We start from the raw sequence: 19,208 nt of genomic DNA, 5'->3' as shown, positions 1-19,208 counted from the left end.
TGATGGCTGAATGCTGAAGAGGACCTTCGATGATAGCCTGAAGATGACTGGTTGCTGAATTGTTTTTGTACTTCGCTGAAAATACTGAATGATGGAATGAGGGATGAAGCGCTGCTTTAGGATGTGGATGACATGCAGAGTTTGTTCCTCATCTTCTTTGGCATTGCACAGAGTCCAAATATTTCTTGCGAGCATGCACTCACACGATCGGAGGACGTTTTCCATCATTCAAAGGAGGAAAACACTTCTAGATTTTTGGTGTTTCGCCATCTTGTACGGTTGGATTTGACACTTTCATCATTTGGTGAGATATTGGGCACTTTGGACTATTTGGAAGGCTAGGAATCATGCTATGTTTCGACTGCCTTCTTTGGATTCTTATGCTTTCTTTCGTGCCAATCTTCTCCAGTCCCTACACGACTGCCAACAGCTGGAGGCTATTGACATCCCACAATTTGAAGTCTTCTACTGTTTTTACTTTCTTCCTTGGATGACTTGTCTCTGAAGTACCTCCTCCCCATGTATATTGTTTTCTGGTCATAGAGGATTGGTTTTTACCCCAAAAAAAAAGTGAGAAAGAAAGATAGATATATTACACAGCTACTAAAGACCCAATGGGCCTATGAGACCAAAGTGATACAATAATGTGTGAGAGAGAAAGAAAGAAAGAAAGTTGTGACAACGATGACTGATGAACTGTGCGGAGAAGGGGTTGGCCATGTATCTATATAGGCCTGTATCCGCGAGCTCCCCGAACTGCACCCCTCCTTCCTCCATCGCCTGAATCATTCCATTCCGCCTACGCCTTCGCTTCCCTCCCTCATCACTGCACCCTCCTCCTCCTCGTTTTTCCCGAGCTCCCCGATCTGCGCCCCTCCTTCCTCCATCGCCTGAATCGTTCCCTTCCGCCTCTGCCTTCACTTCCCTCCGTCATCGCTGCCCCCTCCTTCCTCATTTTTTCCTTCGTTGCGCCATTTCGCTTCTCTTCCTGCTTCGCCCCCTTTCCTCCTCTGCCTCCCCTTCTTGCCTTTGCCCGCCCTAGCCCTCCTGTTCATCGTTTCGCCTCCCCTCTTCTAATCGCCTCCCATCCTTCCTCAACGAGCGCTGTTGTGTTGCCCCTCCCCCGCCCCTCTTCGCCTTTAAAATATCAGCCTCTCCCTTTGCTTCCCTTTTTCTTTTTGTGTTTCCTTTTCCACCCTCCTTTCCTTTCCTCCGCCTCAACGCCTTCCTCTTCCCCTTGGTTCGGATTGCTCCTCATCCGGGTTCAAGTCGGCCTTTTTCTTCGATTAGCATCATGGCTAATCATTCTCCCTCGGCCGGGCGAACCATTGTTTTCTCCGAAGCCGAGCTCGCGGTCCTCTACATCGAAATAGAGAAAGACTCCAAAACGACCCTCATTGCCAGAATCTTTGGATCTCACCCGTCCCGTCTCCAGGCTCGGGATTGGGTCCTGGCGGCTCTGCCCCCTTTGACCTCGCTCTACACTTTCGAGATGTCAGGTTGCTTGGAAGAGGTTTCTTCCAAGTGGATTTTGATTCTGAGGACGCAGCCTTAGAGAGGTTTTGAAGGGCAGTCCTTTGCCATTGGGCCCGAGGAAGATATTTTTTCTTCCCTACTCCAGCTATTTTGACCTTGTTGAGGAAGACCGGAATCGCTTCCCGATTACTCTCAGATTTCCAGGTCTTCCGCGCGCATATTGGCCTATGTTAGAGGCCATTGGGTCTGCCTTTGGGCTTGTTCTTCAAGTGCCCCCCCCTTCACGCCTTGCCGACATCTTCTGCCCAAGTGGTCACTGCCTCGGCAGATGCTGTCCCCAAGGTCATGGTTCTTGCCCGTGACATTGAGCTCTTTGATGACTATGTTTTGCTTCCGGGCCCTTGTGGCCCTTTCAAGCAAAGTATGGAGATTGCAGGTAAACCCGATTAGCGCCGGGTTTGTCACCTACAAGGTCACTTTGCTCCACATTGTCCTTGGGCTCGAGGTCGCAGGAGGCCTCGTAAGCGTGCCTCTCAGGCGCCACCTCCCTTGGTTCCTTCCCGTCCTTCAGTCCGCCAAGTATGGCGTGCTGTCTCTCACGCCCGCCCCCTGGTGCAATTGATGGGAAGGCTTCCTCGGATCATGTACAGATAGATGATGTTTATGGTCAGAGGGATGTGTCAGCTGATGCATCTTTGCAGAGAGATGATATTTCTGATCAGGATGATTTTGTGGAGTCCTCTCTACTTGGAGGGGGCGATATGCAAGATGTTCAGCACAGTGGGGATCATGTTTTGCAGGATGTTCAGCATGATGCCATTGCCCTTGATGCCCCGCAGGGCGAACAAGTTTCTCGTACATATGCAGGCACGGTGCAGGGCCTCAGACAAGGGCATGTCAGTGGACTTTGCCCTGTGGATTTTCCTGTCCTCCAGCATTATGAGAGGCGTCCTCAAGCTGCCCATCGTCTTCTTAGATCGGGGGTTAAACCCTCTTCTCTTCCATGAGAATCATCTCATGGAATGTTCAGGGCCTTGGAGGGCTTCCCACCCGTGGTAGGAAGCGCCTTCTAAAGGACCAGCTTCACCCTAACACAAATTGGGTAGATCTCAGTGTGGCAAAACTGGTAAGATGCTTTCTCGCCACACCTTTTGGTCCTCGGCAATTGGGACTAGAGGGGGTGTTTGTATTTCAGTGGCAGCATCTATTATACCTCATGTTATTGGGCACGGTGTTATCATCCCCGCTAGAGCACAGTGGATATTGATCATGCATGAGGGTCAGAAATTGGGAATTTTGAATATCTATGCACCTAACGTGAGAGGTGAAAGGGTGGCCTTTTGGGACACCGTTACAAATGTCATTCCCCAGGTTGATCATTGGATAGTGGGAGGAGATTTTAATATGGTTGAGCAACCTTCTGACAAGAAGGGTGGACGCGAAGGGGGTTTACACCCTTTGGAGCGAGCCTCATGGGAGAGGTTCACGCTGTCCTTTTTTGGCAGGGATTGCTAGACTGAGGATGACTTCCAGAGAAGGCCAAATTCCTTATCTTTCTCTTGGCATAACGGCAGGAGCGGGGATGAGAGCATCTTTGCACGTCTGGACAGGTTTTATGTGGATGATTGGTCCTTGGACAGAGGAGGCACCATTCCCATTATGCTTGGCACCACCAAATCTGATCATTGCCCCGTCTTTTTGTGTCTCACGGAGCTTGGGGCTCGCTCGGCCTCTCCCCGTATCCGTATCCCTGACTCTCTTTATCTAGATGTTGACAATTCCCTTGAGATCAGAGAGATATGGAGATCGTGTGACGGTCCTGATCCTCGTCATAATATTGCGCTAGCTCTTGAGAGGACCAGCCATCATTATCATAGCATTGCCTTGTCTAAGAAGCAGGAGGTTCTGGACAAGGAGAGAGCTATTAGGCGTAGGGTTGCTGCTCTTCAGAGGGAACATGAAAAGCATCCACATGCGACTTGGATTACAGACCTCTTGACCACAGTTAGAGCAGAGCTGCAGTTGGCCATGGACAGGAGGGCTGAGTTCGCCTTTCATGCGAACGAGGCCTTTTGGACTCAGATGGGTAGCAGATGCAACAAAGAGTTTTTATCAGCACACAGGCCTTCCCATAGCAGGGACTCTATGAGGTACTTGCAGGATTCGCAGGGTGAGGTTCAGATTGAGCCTGATAAGGTGAGGGATATTGCTTCAGAATTTTATCGGTCTTTGTTGACTGCAGAGGTGCCCTCCCCTCAGAGAGATGTGGCACGGCAGAAAGTTTGGGAGTGCATGCCCAGGCTCATTACAGATGCTATGTGTTCGTCCCTGGATGCCCCGTTCTCGAAGGATGAATTCCATCACGCACTGCATGCTCTTTCCAGTGGTTCATGCCCCGGGGATGATGGTCTTTCTCCTGCCTTCTTTATTCTTTTTTGGGATCACATTGGAGATGCTTTCATTGTTGCCCTTCAGGAAATGTGGTTGTCGGGTATGATGCCTCCATACCTCACGGAGGGGCTGATTCACCTTATCCCCAAGAGTGGGGACAAGACTGACCTGGCCTCCTTGATGATGGCTCTCAATGTAAATATATGGTCTAGTGTGGAGTATGCCTTCCTGAAGCCTGCCTGCCCAATCGCCCTATATCCCTGTCTCTGTGCAAGGGAGTTGATCTTTGACTCTAGAACAGATTCATAAAGATTGGCCAATGTATGACAAATCATATAATAGTCCTCTGTATGAATTCATCCATTGTGACCTTTAAGAGGTAGCACGTGTAAAACTGCATCTTCAAGGGTAGCTTCAGTGGTGTGAGCCATCTGGTGTGGGTGTGTAGGCTAAGGAGATCAGATCGGATGATCTGGTTGGTATCCTGATTGGTGAGATGAAGGAAGGGGGCATATAGGGTGTACAGGAAAGGTGCTAGGTGGTCCACATGGTTCCCTTATGTGAGGAACGAGTTGGTGAGACTAGCATACCAGACCCAATCATGCCCTTTCTCAGCTAGTTGTCGAGAGGACTCCCAAGAAAGCCTCGGTGGCTGTCGAGGGTGTGGAGGCTATGTATGTATGTAACCATGTGGAAAATTGCACCTATTATCAAGGAGGCTGCCCCGAACACTACTAGTGTGGTATCGATTTTCTTTGGATTGTGTGGAAGAACATCATGACATAAAGCCTCTCAATTCTCCTCACCGATGTTAAGAATCATGGGTATCTAGAGCATGCAACAACGGAAGCAATGGAAACAAGAGGAGTGCAAAGCATAAAAGAATGCACAAGCATAAACAACTTACTGAATCATCATGGAGACTCCATAGCTTGAGAGAGGACACAAGATGTATAGAAAGCTTCTTGTATTACTTTCTATTTCAGCCACTCCAAGGTTGGCTTGCCCTTCTCCTTCATGTTGTTACAAAAAGTAGGGTCTCTTGCCCTTTATTAGACTCTACCAAGGACTAACCCTAGATCCCTTTTCCACCCACATGCCCACTTTATCTAAGTGTGTTCACACCTCCATTACCTCTTCCCCTCATCCTTAACCTTGTACATCATATATTTCAACCCCCCCTCTTAATGCCACCATGGAACAAGGTGAGCATTGGACATACAAGTTCCCAAAAAAAGACCCCCTCTCAACCACAGGATAGAAGAAAAGGTAGATAGCCTCTATATGATAGGATTTTACAAAAGAGATGTTATAGAGTAATGTGGTTCACTTTCAACTCCAGCAAACATGTTTCACTCCTCGACTAGAAGAGTTTCTCGCCATGTGAGGAACTTACATAATTTCCCTCAACCTTAGTGATATCTTTGGTACATTCTCTTCCAAAATGGTCTATTTCACCACGCTTGTTACATTTTCACTTTGATGGATCTTTCTTGAAGCTTTGGGCTTCAACATGCTCCCCCTTCTTGCAAAAAATACATTTCAAGTGGGATTTGGACATACCATGTTTCATCACAAAAGCTTGAGTTTTTGATGTAGATTTAGATCCACCCTTTTCTTTGACCCTTATATCTTCCTCAAGAACTGACGCAACAATACCTTCAAATATTGAATCAAGGAGGTGCTTCAATGTGGTTACGAGGCTATCGAATGACGGGGGCATGCTCTTCATGCTCTTCAAGAGCACGGCAATAGCATCACCTTCTTCAACTTTGGCATCAATGCTTGCAATGATGCTATTCATCTTGCTGACAAAGTCTCCAAGAGAGCCACCCTCCTGCATCTCAAGACCAAAAAACTTGACCTTAAATGCAATCTTTGAGTGCTTTGCATTCCAAACCGCTTTTGCTAATCTCATACTTGCCACAAGATGAATGAGTTTCTTATGAATATGAAGGGAAATAATGGCATGAGCGCTCTCATCATCTTCTACCACCTCCGGATCTTCAAGATCCACCTTCTTCGTGCCTTTTAACAAAGGCCATAAACCTTTGAGCATGTATTTTAGTTGAACTTGCCCAGTCTGGAAACCCTCACAATCAAGGCTGCCATCTCCTTTGACATGATTGATAGGGGTAGGAGAGGTCTTACCACTTGCCAGAAAACAAGGGCAGTGTCTAACTCCAAAACAATTCAAGTCTAAAAAATGGTGTGCTTGAGCGGGTTAAAACGCAAACAAATACTATGCACTTTGATGGGCAAAGATGAGTGAGATCACTTTGGCAACCTTTGAGAGAAAGGTTTGAACACCTGAGGTAAACGACCTTTGAAATCAAAGTTGAATTTTTTTCTTTTATTTTCTGAAATGAAAAAAAAAACGCAGCTCACCAGATTCGTTGGATGTTGCTACAGGTCCAGTTGCGCTATGTTGTTGCCTGCCAAAGGAGTCATTGCAAGGCCCTCTACCGTTGGCTCTAGTAGAGGCCGTGGCTGCAGGTCATGTTGCCGGATTTTGCTGCAGGAGCCGTTGTTTGCTATAGTCAACGTGCGCTGATTTTGCGTTGCTGTTAACACTGTCACTCTGCACTGCAGTGAGGAGATGACACTACTGCAAAAGGTCATTGCTGGACTTGCTGCAGAAGGAGAACTTCTGCTGCAAAGGCTCGTTGCTGGATGTTTTGCAGTGAGCAAGCGCTGCTGTTGAGATGGACAACACTGCAGCCGATGTTGAGTTGTAATACCTCCAAACCTCGCGTTTTGGCCACAACAAGGCTCCCTTGCTTGCATTTTGGCTGAGGCAACCTCTTGCTGCCGTCGTCGTTGAGTGTGTTTGGGGCTGATATGCCTCCAACCCCTTGCGTTTTGGTTGAGGGAACCTCTTGCTGCTCTATACGAAGCTAGGCTTTGCGTTTTCCACAATGTCCCTCTGTTGCTTGCAGTTTGGGTCACCTTGAGTAAAACTTGAGTTTAGGTAAGATAGCTCTTTCTTGGCTCACGTTTTTGCAAGATAGCATCTCTCTTGTTGTTGCATTGTGAAGATCTCCTTGCTTTATGGTGCTCCTCTTCCTCCTCTCCTTGGAGGCCTTTTCCACCACCACACCTCTTTTGCCTAAAGAAGGCTAAAGTTTTGAGAATGTCTTAGATTGTGAAGAAGAGATAGAGAGGGATCTCAACCATACATGGCTCTAATACCACGTTAAGAATAATGGGTATCTAGAGCATGCAACAGTGGAAGCAATGGAAACAAGAGACGTCCAAAGAGTGAACAAGCAAGACCACTGACTGAACCCGCTTCGCCTGCGAGCTCCGCTCTCCCCCCCCCCCCGCTGCTTCCCGCCATCGCGCTTCACCTTCCCCCCCCGCCAGCCCTCCGCGGTCTCCTCCGCCCTCTCCCCCGCCTTCCTCATCGCACCCCTCTGCGCCGCCTCCCCACCGCCTTCTGCGCGTTTCTCCCCCGCCTGCACCCCCCCGCCTCCACTCCCCCGCCTCCCTCCTCTTCTTCGCTTTCTTCCCCCCCCGCCTTCTCTTCCTTCGCCTCCCTCCTCGCTGCATTCCCCGCCTCTCCCCCCGCCGTTTTCTTCCTTCCCCATTCCTTCTTCCTCCGCCTCTATCATCCTTCGCCTCCCCCTCTCTTCTCTCCCTCGCCACCTCTCCCCCCTCCGCCCTCTTTCTCCTCCCTTCCGTCCCGCCCCTCCGCCCACCGTTAACTCCTCCCCGCCGCAGCTCCCCCCCCCCGCGCCCCGCCCCCGCTATCCTGTAACCCGCCGCTTCTCTTTTTTCCTCGCAGGGCTGTGTCCCTCCCGTTGGTGACCCCGGTTTCTGGCTTTTTCCCTCTGGAGGACTCCATGGAAGCCGCTCCGACTAACCCTGCCGATTCCGGTCTCCGTCTGGAGTTCACAGCTGAAGATCTTCAGTTGTTTGTTTCCACAGTTTCCGCTCTTGAGGCCTCCTCCTTGGTCTGCAAGATAGTGGGTAGCCGTCCGATGCGGAGAGAGCTTCGCGACCTTCTGCAAGGCAGCCTTGTTGGCGTGCCCGCCAAGATCGTCAGCGTGGATTTTTTGGGACGTGGCTACTATCAGGTGGATTTTGAGTCCCCACAGGCAGCTCAGATGGTGCTGGCTCGGAGCCCCATTGCCCTCCGCTCTTCCCGGGCGTTCCTGGCGCGATGGACTCATGGTTTCGACCCCGCCTCTGACCCGCTAGCAGGCGCGACAGGTTTCCCCGTCACTATCTGTTTTCCTGGACTCCGTAGGGAGTACTTGCCCCTCTTGTCATCCATTGGCAAGGCGTTCGGGCAGGTGGTGGAGACGCCTCAGACAGCGGCTTCAGTGATTGCTCGGGCAGCAGGACTCCCGGCCATTCGGGTTGTGGTTCCGTCACCGGAGTCCCTCCCGAAGACGATCCTTCTCCCTTGTCTTTCTGGAGGACATATGATACAGCGCGTGGAGTATTCGGGCCTCCCCGGCCAGTGTTACATATGTCGGGAGATGGGCCATCTCGCACGCGCCTGTCCCCGCAAGGGGGCTCATCCTTCACGTTATGCCGCCTCCGGACCCCCTGCAGGAGACCCGAGGGGTGGCCATCCACTTCAGAGACCGGACATCCCCGGCTCGTCACAGCAGGCGCCATCATCTGACGAGCAGGCCCCGGCGGAGGATGCCGTGCAGTCCCAGGAGGCTGGCGGATGGCAGGAGGTTCGCCGGCGGAAACGCCCGGCCCGCAGGGACCGTCGTCGCAGACGCCAGCAGGCAGCACAGGCTGGCGGACAGGCGACTCCGGCTGGCGTACAGGCACCTATCCGCACTTATGCTCCTGTCAGGGATAGGCGGCCAGCAGGTCCCACCCCGATGGACGAGGATTCAGACTCAGTGCCCGTTGAGGCCGCTGGTGGAGCCTCCCACGTGGAGACCCCGCTCCCACCTCCCCCCGCGGGGGGCCCCCCACCCTCCTTGGAGCAGATTCCTGAGGATCCTGGGCCGCACTCTTCGACCCCCGGCTCCCCTTCCCCTCACCCGGAGAGCACTCCTTCCACCCTTCCTTCTCCCCCCCCAGCCCCCCCTCTCCCGCCTCCCCCGGCGGCCCCCCCTGACACCTATCCTCTGGCAGATGCCTCTCCATCCTCTCCTCGCTCCCCCCCCTCCTCGCCACGAGCCCCCATCCCTCCCTCGGCCTCTCCAGGATACTTCGCCAGACCACCCACTGCCCCGGGGCAGCGCAGCTGGGTAGGCCAGAGCACAGTCCAGCGGCTGTTCCACCGCCACTCCGGGCCGGTGGAGATGGCGATCCTCGCCTCGCCCGCCACAGAGTTCTCTCCAGCCTCCCCTGGGGGGCCCCCGCGAGTGATGGGGCTACCAGTGGATTACGGTTTTTTCAGGTGCCTCCAGCTGGATGCTGGCCCGTTCGAGACACTGGTCGCGCCCTTGCGAGTTTGCGTGGTGTGCCATCCCTCTCGTTCTCCCTCTGTGGTGAGCAGCATGGTGGCTTTCTCCTTTCCTCTCAGTGTTGCCCCAGACACAGCATGGGATTGCAACTCTGTAGAGGAAGTTTTGCGTGATCAGATACTGGAGTTTTCTCATCACTTCAGTGACTTGGGGCTCACGGACCTATTGCAGACCCGATTACACTCAGCCCGCATGAGCCTGTTTGGTATAGGAGACTGGCGGGCGGATCCGGTCCACACCTCAGTTGAGGCGGTGCTTCTGATTCTCCTCCATGCCGCCCCGAGGGTGCAGCCTACCTTTAGATACATATATGCAGAGGATTGGTCTCACGCCTATGCCCTGGACAGGGCGAAGGCGGAGTGGGGCTGGACACAGAGACAGGTCACCCTCTTTTTGGAGAGACTCCGCACCCGGACAGACAGTGATTATTCTCCCTCCAAGCCGGCGCCCAAGACTCACAGAGTGGAGGGCAGATCATCCGGGCCGGCTGAGAGGGGTGAGCCAGTGGAGGCTGCTTCACTTGCCATAGCTCATCCATGAGGATCCTCTCATGGAACATCCAGGGTCTCGGTGGACATCGCTGCTACATTGGCCGGGGCAGACTTCGCCAGGAGATCCAGAGGGCTCTCGTTGGAGGACCCATCGATATCCTTTTCATCCAGGAGCACCACCTTTCTGCGGGGCGTACCCGCACCTGCGGGAAGATCTTGCCAGGCAGGAGTCACACTTTTTGGTCACCGGCATATGGCTCCCAGGGGAACCAGGGTGGAGTATGCATCTCAGTCAGCGAGCAGCTTCTATCTGAAGTTGTGGACTCTGGCATTCTGGTCCAGGGTCGTGCGCAGTGGATCATCCTTCGGGTTGGGGAAGACCGCATTGGCTTCCTCAACTTCTACGCCCCCAATGGGGCGACCGGGAGAGCCGAGTTCTGGAGCACCATTCGGCAGTCCCTCCCCTTGGCAGACCACTGGTGCCTCGGAGGGGATTGCAACATGCTGGAGGATGCAGAGGACAGGATGGGGGGCAGCCAGGAGACCATTCATGGGCCGGAGCTAGCTGCCTGGGAGGAACTAGTGCTTCAGGTGAGAGGCCAGGATCCGTGGACTCTCCCGGAGTTTGGCAGGTTGCAGGGGAGCCTATCTTTCTCGCGCTCGGATAGACGGGCCACAGGGGTTAACCTATCCCGCATCGACAGGTTTTACATTGATGAGTGGGCCTGTGATAGAGGTGGCACAGTGGGCATACTTGCAGGCTCCTCGTTTTCAGATCACTATCCAGTGCTTCTCCAGATTGAGGACCCCACGAGAGGAGAGCAGAGCCAGAGCGTCCGGATTCCAGATTGTCTCATAGAGGAGCCCGAGATCGCGATCGGAGTTGAGCAGGTCTGGCAGGAGCTGCAGTTCAGGAGAGGATCGGCAGCCAGCGATCTTGCCAGTGGCTTGCAGGAGATTAGCCAGATGCTCAGACAGGCTGCCTTGGACCGGCTGGAGGCTTTCAGAGAGCAGGAGAGGAGCCTACGGAGGAGTCTAGCGTCCCTCCAGAGACTCCAGGAGAGGGATCCTACGAGCCCTTGGATCTCAGAGCAGATGGAGTCAGCTCGCACGGAGATCAGATCCATCGAGGAGAGGAGGGTGGAGTTCCGATTCCATGCTCGGGCTTCCTTTTGGACACAGGCTGGGGACAGAGTGACTCGAGACTTCTTTGAGGCGACAGGGCCTCGCTTCAGACGAGAGGGTCTCAGGCGTCTCCGGCAGGCTGATGGCCAGGTTGTGGTGGATCCCCCCAGGGTTCGGGCTATAGCCACAGATTTTTACAGGGACCTTCTCTCTGCTGAGCCAGCAGATGACAGGGTGAGAGAGGCTCGGGAGGCAGTCTGGAGCTTCACGAGACCGGTTGTGCCGGCCCATTTACAGCACTCCCTTCTCTCCCCCTTCTCGGATACGGAACTGGAGGAGGCTCTTCAGGCATTACCTCGGGGCAAATGCCCAGGAGAGGACGGTCTTTCGGTGGCTTTCTTCCAGAGGTACTGGGGCCTCTTACACAGGGGCTTCAGATTGGCATTCCAGGAGATTATGGAGTCTGGAGTCATGCCGGACAGCATGGCTGAGGGTTTGATCCACTTGATCCCCAAAGAGGGAGGAGACAGACTGGAGATTAGACAGTGGAGACCGATCACCTTGCTAGGCACGGCCTACAAGGTCCTAGCTAAGGCGATCAGCAGGCGGCTTCAGCCTCACCTTCCGGACATCATCCACTCCACGCAGACTGGCTTCATCCAGGATAGGAGCATTCTGGATAACATTTTCTCCTTCTGGGAGGCTACGGCTCTGGCTAGATTTCGACAGGAGGATCTGGCAGTGCTCCTTCTCGACTTCGAGAAGGCATATGATCAGGTGGACTGGGCCTTCTTGGAAGGCACTATGGAGAGGATGGGCTTCCCCCCTCAGTGGATCCGTGGGGTCTCTGCACTCTACTCATCGGCTCATAGCCAGGTGCTGATACAGGGCGTGCACGGAGAGAGGTTCCAGCTCTCGCGCTCGGTGCGGCAGGGGTGCCCCTTAGCGCCCTTTCTTTTTCTTTTTGTGGCGGAGGCCATGAGCACTTTTTTGACGGCACAGGATACAGGTTTGCGGGGCCTCCAGCTTCCCATCCGTACCTCGGAGGAGCTCCTAGACTCGGAGTTTGCGGATGACACTGCTGTCTATCTTCAGGGAGGTGAGGAGAACCTCCGCCGCTTCGCCTTAGCCATGGACAGGTTTTGCAGAGCTTCGGGCGCTTTGATCAACTGGCACAAGTCGTGTGGGCTGTGGGTCAGCTCTATGCCCCCCCCGACTTGGAGGCCAGTTGACGGTTTTCAGTGGCTGCCCCCTGGCACTACAGTGCATTATTTGGGATGTTATGTGGGCATTGACATATCTCCGGAGCAGCAGATAGCCCCCCTTCTTCTGAGCATTCGGAAGAAGCTTCTGTATTGGAGTACCGCTCGTTTATCTCTGGCTGGCCGAGTAGTTGTGGCCAACCAGGTTCTGCTTGCTACTATGTGGTACATCACTTCCTGCTGGGCCTTCTCTCGGGCATGCATTGGCCAGGTGCAGCGGCTCATCAGGAACTTTCTTTGGTCCGGTGGCGACGGGCGGCCCGCCAGGGCCAAGGTGGCATGGGCGGTGATCACTCAGCCGAGGGAGAGAGGCGGCCTGGGCATTGTTGATCCTATTTGCCAAAGCCGAGCATTGCTTGGCAAGTTGGTAGTTCGTGGCCTCCTGCCAGGCGCTGAGCCGTGGAAGGAGTTTCTTGTTTCCAGGATGCTCAGCCGCACCCCCTCTCTTAGCGGCCCCTGGACCCCCAGCATTAGGTGGATCTTTACCGAGCAGCGATCCAGAGGAGTGGGCCTTGGCTTCGAGGAGCGTTTTGCAGCTAGCCTTCTGAGGGCTTGGTCGCATCTGAGGCCGTCACTCTTCCAGACTCCTCCGGGCACCGATGAGGAGCGCCTGAGGCAGCCATTGATCTGGAACCCCTTGATTCGACTTCCCAGTGGCCATATGGTTGGATCGCGGTCTCACGTGTCGTGGGGCCCTTTGAGCTCCGGCCCAGCCCAGTCCCTGGACGACTGGATATGTTTTCAGCAGCTGCCTCTAGAGGCCCAGGAGAGGAGACTCAGTGGGATGAGGGGCAGAGAGTTGATGAGACAGGACATTGAGGCGGCCATCCCCCGGGAGTGGCGGACCCCAGTACAGGACCCTCCACCTCCACAGTGGATGGGTGTCTTTACTCGGCATGAGATCCTTCTAGCGGTCTGCGGCACAGCGGAGAGAGTTGCCCCACTCACTTTCGAGGTGGGAGAGGGTGGCCAGCTTCAGAGGACACGACTAGATTTGGATGGGCTCCAGGGTTGTATTCTTCAGAGGGTGCGGGTGGTCGGCTTTCATCAGAGACAGTGGCATGTAGACCCCTCACCGGCCTCGATAGGAGAGGACTGTTCTTGGAGATTATGGGCTTGGGACAGCAGGCCTCTTATTCGCCTTCAGTGGGATCCAGGTGAGTGGTTTTGGCGAGATCCCTACTTGGCCCCTACCAGCCCAGGCATCCCCTTTTTTCAGTACACAGCGAGGCTGGGGCGGCGGATTCAGAGGCACAGGATAGCGAGCACCCCGGCGGCGGCCGAGCATTGGCGGCGACAGGGGCTCTCCCCTGCCTTTCTTAGGGACTTCTGGCAGCGCCTTTGGGTCAGCTTCCGGCCCCGGAAGGTGACGCTTTTTCTCTGGCTCACAGCGCATAGAGGACTGGCTGTGGGGGCATGGCTAGCTTTTGGCAGACACCCAGCGTCCTGCCCTCGGTGCGGCCATGCACAGGAGTCGCAGCGGCACTGCTTATGGGATTGCCCACAGGCTCAGCAGGTCTGGCAGCGCGCTCTCAGGATGGTTTTTGCAGGCTCACCAGGTGAGATGCTGGTGACGTGGGGTGCGGTGGCTTGGGCCACGGACAGCGGCCCGGCCCTTGGATATGAGGACGTCCCTGGCAGCGCGACCATCCAGGTCTCTGACAGGGCGATGGCGGTGGTTCCGAAGACAGACTTCTCATCGGCAGCCCCTCAGGAGGGGGTCGGGCACAGATGGGAGATGATCAGCAGCATGACGGCTTGGCACATATGGAGAGCCCGATGCAGGGAGGCCATTGACCGCCAGGCGACTCCACCGGCGGAGGTCATACAGGCCCTCTGGGTGGACATCATTCACACATTGAGAGGACACTGGGGGAAACTCCAGGGCGACTCGGATCGCATGAGAGGGCGCCGCAAGGCTTTCCTCCGCACTTGGCACCCTGGCCCTTTCCTCACCGCGAGGGGCGAGGATGTCACTTGGCACTACAGGCCTCCAGTCTGGCTTTTCTCACCTCCCGCATGTACTACTAGGTAGCCCCCCCCAGAGAGCGACCAGCCACGGGGGTGGAGCTCAGGAGTTCACTGTGTTTTATCCCTCCTTGCGAGGTGAGCTTTGTAGCCTTATGGCGTTTTCTCATTAACTAATAGAAGGATCTTTTTCCCGGAAAAAAAAAAAAAAAAAAAAAAAGAGTGAACAAGCATAAACAACTTACCGAATCATCATGGAGACTCCATAGCTTGAGAGAGGACACAAGATGTATAAAAAGCTTCTTGTATTACTTTCTATTTCAACCACTCCAAAGTTGGCCTACCCTTCTCCTTCATGTTGTTTCAAAAAGTAGGGTCTCCTGCCCTTTATATAGCTTTACCAAAGGCTAAGGTTGGGCTAATCCTAGATCCCTTTTCCACCCACATGTCCACTTTATTTGAGTGTGTTTACACCTCCATTACCTCTTTCCCTCATCCTTAACCTTGTACATCATATATTTCAACAACCAAGGTCTGCCCCCGAGAAAGGGGGCCCATACATCACATCTGGGATTTACCAAGGTATCAGTGAGACATCCCTTAGTACTAGGCTTTTGGAATCGTGTTTGAGAGAAGTCTCTCGTGAGTAGGGCTAGAGCTACATAGCCTCTCGTCAATCTAGCCTAGGTTGTAGGACGCTTGGTGAAAATCGGGCCAAAGAAAGTGGATACATAGGATGTGACAGTATCCAGAGGGTCTCCCATGTAGGTGAACTAATGCCTAGATGCTACTAAGTGAGGTGTTAAAGATCATCACACTGATCTTTGTTTTGTACCTAGTACTGATCTTTATGATGTGACAGTATCCACCGGGTCTCCCATGTAGGTGAACTAATGCTTGGATGCTATTCAATGAGGCGTTAAATATCATCACCTTGGTCTTTGATGTTGTGTACCTAGTACTAATTTTTAGGATTAGTGGTCTAATCCAACAAGGTTAGGGAAGCCTTAGGATTAGAGGAAGTAGGCTAATACAGGTGGCTAAGGCTCATGGTTAATAATACCAAGTATGCTGGCTATCTATGACGCGACAGCTATTTATAGCAGCAATAGCCACTATATAAGTGAGACTTGGGTTATTATTGTTCACAAAAAATTATTCACTCTATGGTCTGTGATAGACTAGGATTACCGTTTAGAACATGATTGGATTTGATGGATCACGGATGGTCTTGTCAAAGGCCTCAACAAGCAGATGTTGGTGGTATACCAGTGCTAACTGGTAGGGTTTGTGGGATTGAAGCCGTAGCCTTTGGTTCGGGGTAGGTTTGCGGACGCGAACCTACGGTTGGGCGGTGAGCTAGCCCGAACCCCTCTTAAGGGGTTTAAACTAATCACTCATGTTTTGCGTTTAGGAGATCCGTGGGATTGCAACACTTGGTATCAAAGCAACCTAAATGCAGAAGATCACACAATGCACGGGCGAAGTCTCTGGTAAGCTTTTTCTATTTGCTTTTGATGGTTCCTTTCAAAGACTTGATGGCTCTTTCCCCTCTGTTAGAGGGTTCTGTGGGTTTCACGCCCACGAGGAGAAAACATAGATGGAGGTAGTTTAGTTTGCTTAAGTACCGGGAAGTTGATTTTTGATAGCTTGTTAAATTGTACTTAGTTGAACATGGACGAGGATTCTCCTTGATTGCTCGAATTCATGGTAGACCGATCTGAAAAACTAGATTTGGTAGATAAATATGAAGGACTAGATCTAGACCATGCACGGGTCATCTGAGAGAGAAATCCAAGAGTAGTTGATCTCTTGGAAGGTTCAAATGGAGATACGTATACCTTGGTGTCCCATCTGGTACGCGATATCAGACAGATTATTGTTGTGGATATTTAAGTGGGTCCAGTTGTAGAAGGGTGATTTTCTTCAGGGAAACAACCCTGACTTGTAGAGAAGAATTTGTTGTAGAGAATTCATGCATGTAGAGTTAGCCTTAGTAGTACGTATGCATAAGTAAGCATTGCATTGCATTGCCTGTGGGCTAGCCAATGGGCCAGCCCATGGCCTCAAGAGCCTGTCCAAGGGCTGTTCACAGCCCTAGACAGCATATAGGGCCAGCCGACGGCATTAGGGGGGCACCATGCTCCAGTTGGTCAGTAGTGGGACCATAGGCACAGCAAGTCGGGTCTATAAGTGCAGGCGGCCAAGCATTAAAAAGGGACATACTGAGTGTGCAGCATTAAATGCTGAAAGGCATAGCATTAAATGCTGAAAAGCGCAGCATCCAATGCCTATTATTGGTGTTATTTGTCCACAGCCACTGGCCGACGATCAGCCTGAAGCCATATAAAAGCAGCGCTTCATCCGTCATTCCATCATTCAGTATTTTCAGCCAAGTACAACAGCAGTTCAGCATCCAATCATCTCCACGCTATCATCCAAGGTCCTCTTCAGCATTCAACCAGCATAAGTGCAGTCCTACAACTATCTAGACTTGCATCAGTGGCCCGAAGAGTCTTCAGCAGAGCCTTGGATTGGTGGATACTCCGTCGACGTATGGTCTTCCCCGTCCTTGCGTTGGGCATTCATATCGCTTGTTTACTCGAGCATTGTGCAGCATTCTCCAAAGAATAATATAAGCAAATACTCCTTGCAAAGGGGCCCCTTCAGTTGGTATTTGGGACCCAGTAAGGTGTCATCTACTTCACTCTTTCATTCTCTTCTCTCTCTAATCTCTGAATTGGATGCTAAAGATTCTCACCACATAAAGGTATAAAGAAGGCCATGTTGTGTGTTATCACGATCAACCTTAGTGCATGTAACATTGGTATCAGAGCATCAGGTTGGTGACCCAACTCGACTACCTCAAAAGGTGAGAGCATCTGGTGGATGGTAATACTACGGTCCGGAAAAAACATCCAGGCCTCCACCATGTCGGGAGAGAAATCACATCAAGAAGAAAGCCACAAGAAGTTATGGGGACACAAAGCGTCCAATGTGACACACTAACACCAACAAAAAGTACGCTTCCGCCAAGCATAGAAGAGCTCCTGAGAATAATGATGGAGTAAATAAATTCTCTAAAGATACAACTTGCCGCATAAAAAGAGAAGCCCAAAGAAGGCATCTCAGATAGATCCTCTTCATTATGGAGGAACAAAGAAGAAAAGTCGAATATAGACGTGAAGAAGCAGAAAGAAAAGACGAAGAAAGACGTGAAGAAGCAAAAAGAAAAGCAAAAGAACAAAAAGAACAAAGATGTGCCAAGGAACGAGATAAGCCACACGCAACTATGAGGATGACCAGCGCCATCAAGAAATTGCCGACCGAGAGTTTTAGCAAAGACTCGTCTGGGAGGCTATGTCGAGCATCAGCAGACGATGGCACAGATTCTGACATCTCCCCCAGCCGGCTCCAAATTCCTCGTCCTCCAGCACCCCTACCACCTCTCTCCAAATTTTAGCAAGTATGATGGTAAGTATGATCATGCTGTTGTTACTCAATGTATTCATCAATTTGAAGCACATTTTCCATTAGCTAAAATTACAGATTCACAAGACAAAGTCCATGTGGCAGCACCCCAACTCACTGGGGAAGCTGTTACTTGGTGGCAATATTGGTCACAACTTCACACATACCCCATCACAGGCCAATTCCAATTTCGTTGGCCTACCTTTGTGGCTACCGGGCTACCCTCAAAGGCCGTTTTCTTCCACCACAATATATGACCAATCTTGAGGACAAGTTTTACAAATTCACTCAAGATGGTTCCCCTATTTTGACCTATTCCAACAAGGTCATTACAATGGCCCAGCAGTAGGGCATATCATAACATTAGGTACCTGAAGGGGGCTCAAAATAGCAAAGACCAAAAGGACCCAAAGAAAAACTGTCAGGGTCAATTGGGCAATAAGAAGGATTCTATGCCCAAGAAAACTCCCGAGGAAAAAGCTAAGGAGGGCAACACTAGAGGTTATCTCCAACCGGATGAATAGACACGGTATAGGACAGAGAACCGTTGTTTCTCCTGTCACACTGTGGGGCACAGGAAGAAAGATTGCACTAAGTTGCAGGCTGAAAAGTCTGCTAAGGCATCCATTTCCACAGTAGCAACCGTAGCAGCCCCACCCAGACCTCCGCCATCAACCTCTAATGCCGTTCAGCTTTTGCCCACTTTGAATTCAATACCACCAGTGGTATTTGATGGTAAGCAGGAGGGTGAGGCTGAGGGACAAACAAAGGCTCTCATCCATACCTATCGCACTACAAGGGGACAACATTTCATTGTCCTCTTTGACATGGGCAGTTCTTAGATGACATCCTTATCTTCTTAGGGACTGCAGAGCAGCATGAGCGAGATGTGTCACAGGTTTTGCAACTCTTGCAGGATAATGAGTTGTTTATCAATGCCAAGAAGAGTGAGTTGGAGTACTGGAAATCCATCACCTACGATACATCATCAGTTCATGAGGTATTAGCCTTGATCCTGAAAAGATACAGGCCATTCTCATTTGAGATGTTCCCACTACAACCCAAAAAATCCACTCATTTGTGGGTCTTTGTTAGGCCTACAGCACACACATGGACAAGATTTCTGACCTTGCAACATCTCTCACTGACTTGCTCAAGGGTGTTGTCAAAAAGGGTCCGTCACGGGCAAGCCTTTAGAGGCATTCCAGGCAATGAAGAAAGTTGCCTCTGAGTCACCCGTTCTTAAGTTGGCATCATGAGATGATCCTTTCAAGGTGATTACCGATGCGAGCAGTAACTTGGCCATTGGAGCTATTTTACAACAAGATGGTAGGCCAGTGGCTTATTACAGCCGCAAGTTGAATAATGCCGTTGTATGACAAAGAGCTCCTGGGGCTGATGACCGCTCTTAAGCATTGAAAGCACTTCCTTTACGGGAGGGACTTCATAGTTAAGACAGATCACCAGGCACTTAACTGGTTGCAAACCATGCCCATTGCCCAATGGAGTGACAGGCAGTCCAGATAGAGTCAATTGTTCTAACAATTTGGAGGAATGGTTGAATATGTCCCTGGCAAAAACAA

This window comes from Cibotium barometz, chromosome 2 (genome assembly GCF_041138505.1).
Source record: "Cibotium barometz isolate CiBa-2024 chromosome 2, ASM4113850v1, whole genome shotgun sequence".
Lineage (NCBI taxonomy): Eukaryota > Viridiplantae > Streptophyta > Polypodiopsida > Cyatheales > Cibotiaceae > Cibotium > Cibotium barometz.
This window is presented reverse-complemented; position numbering follows the sequence as displayed.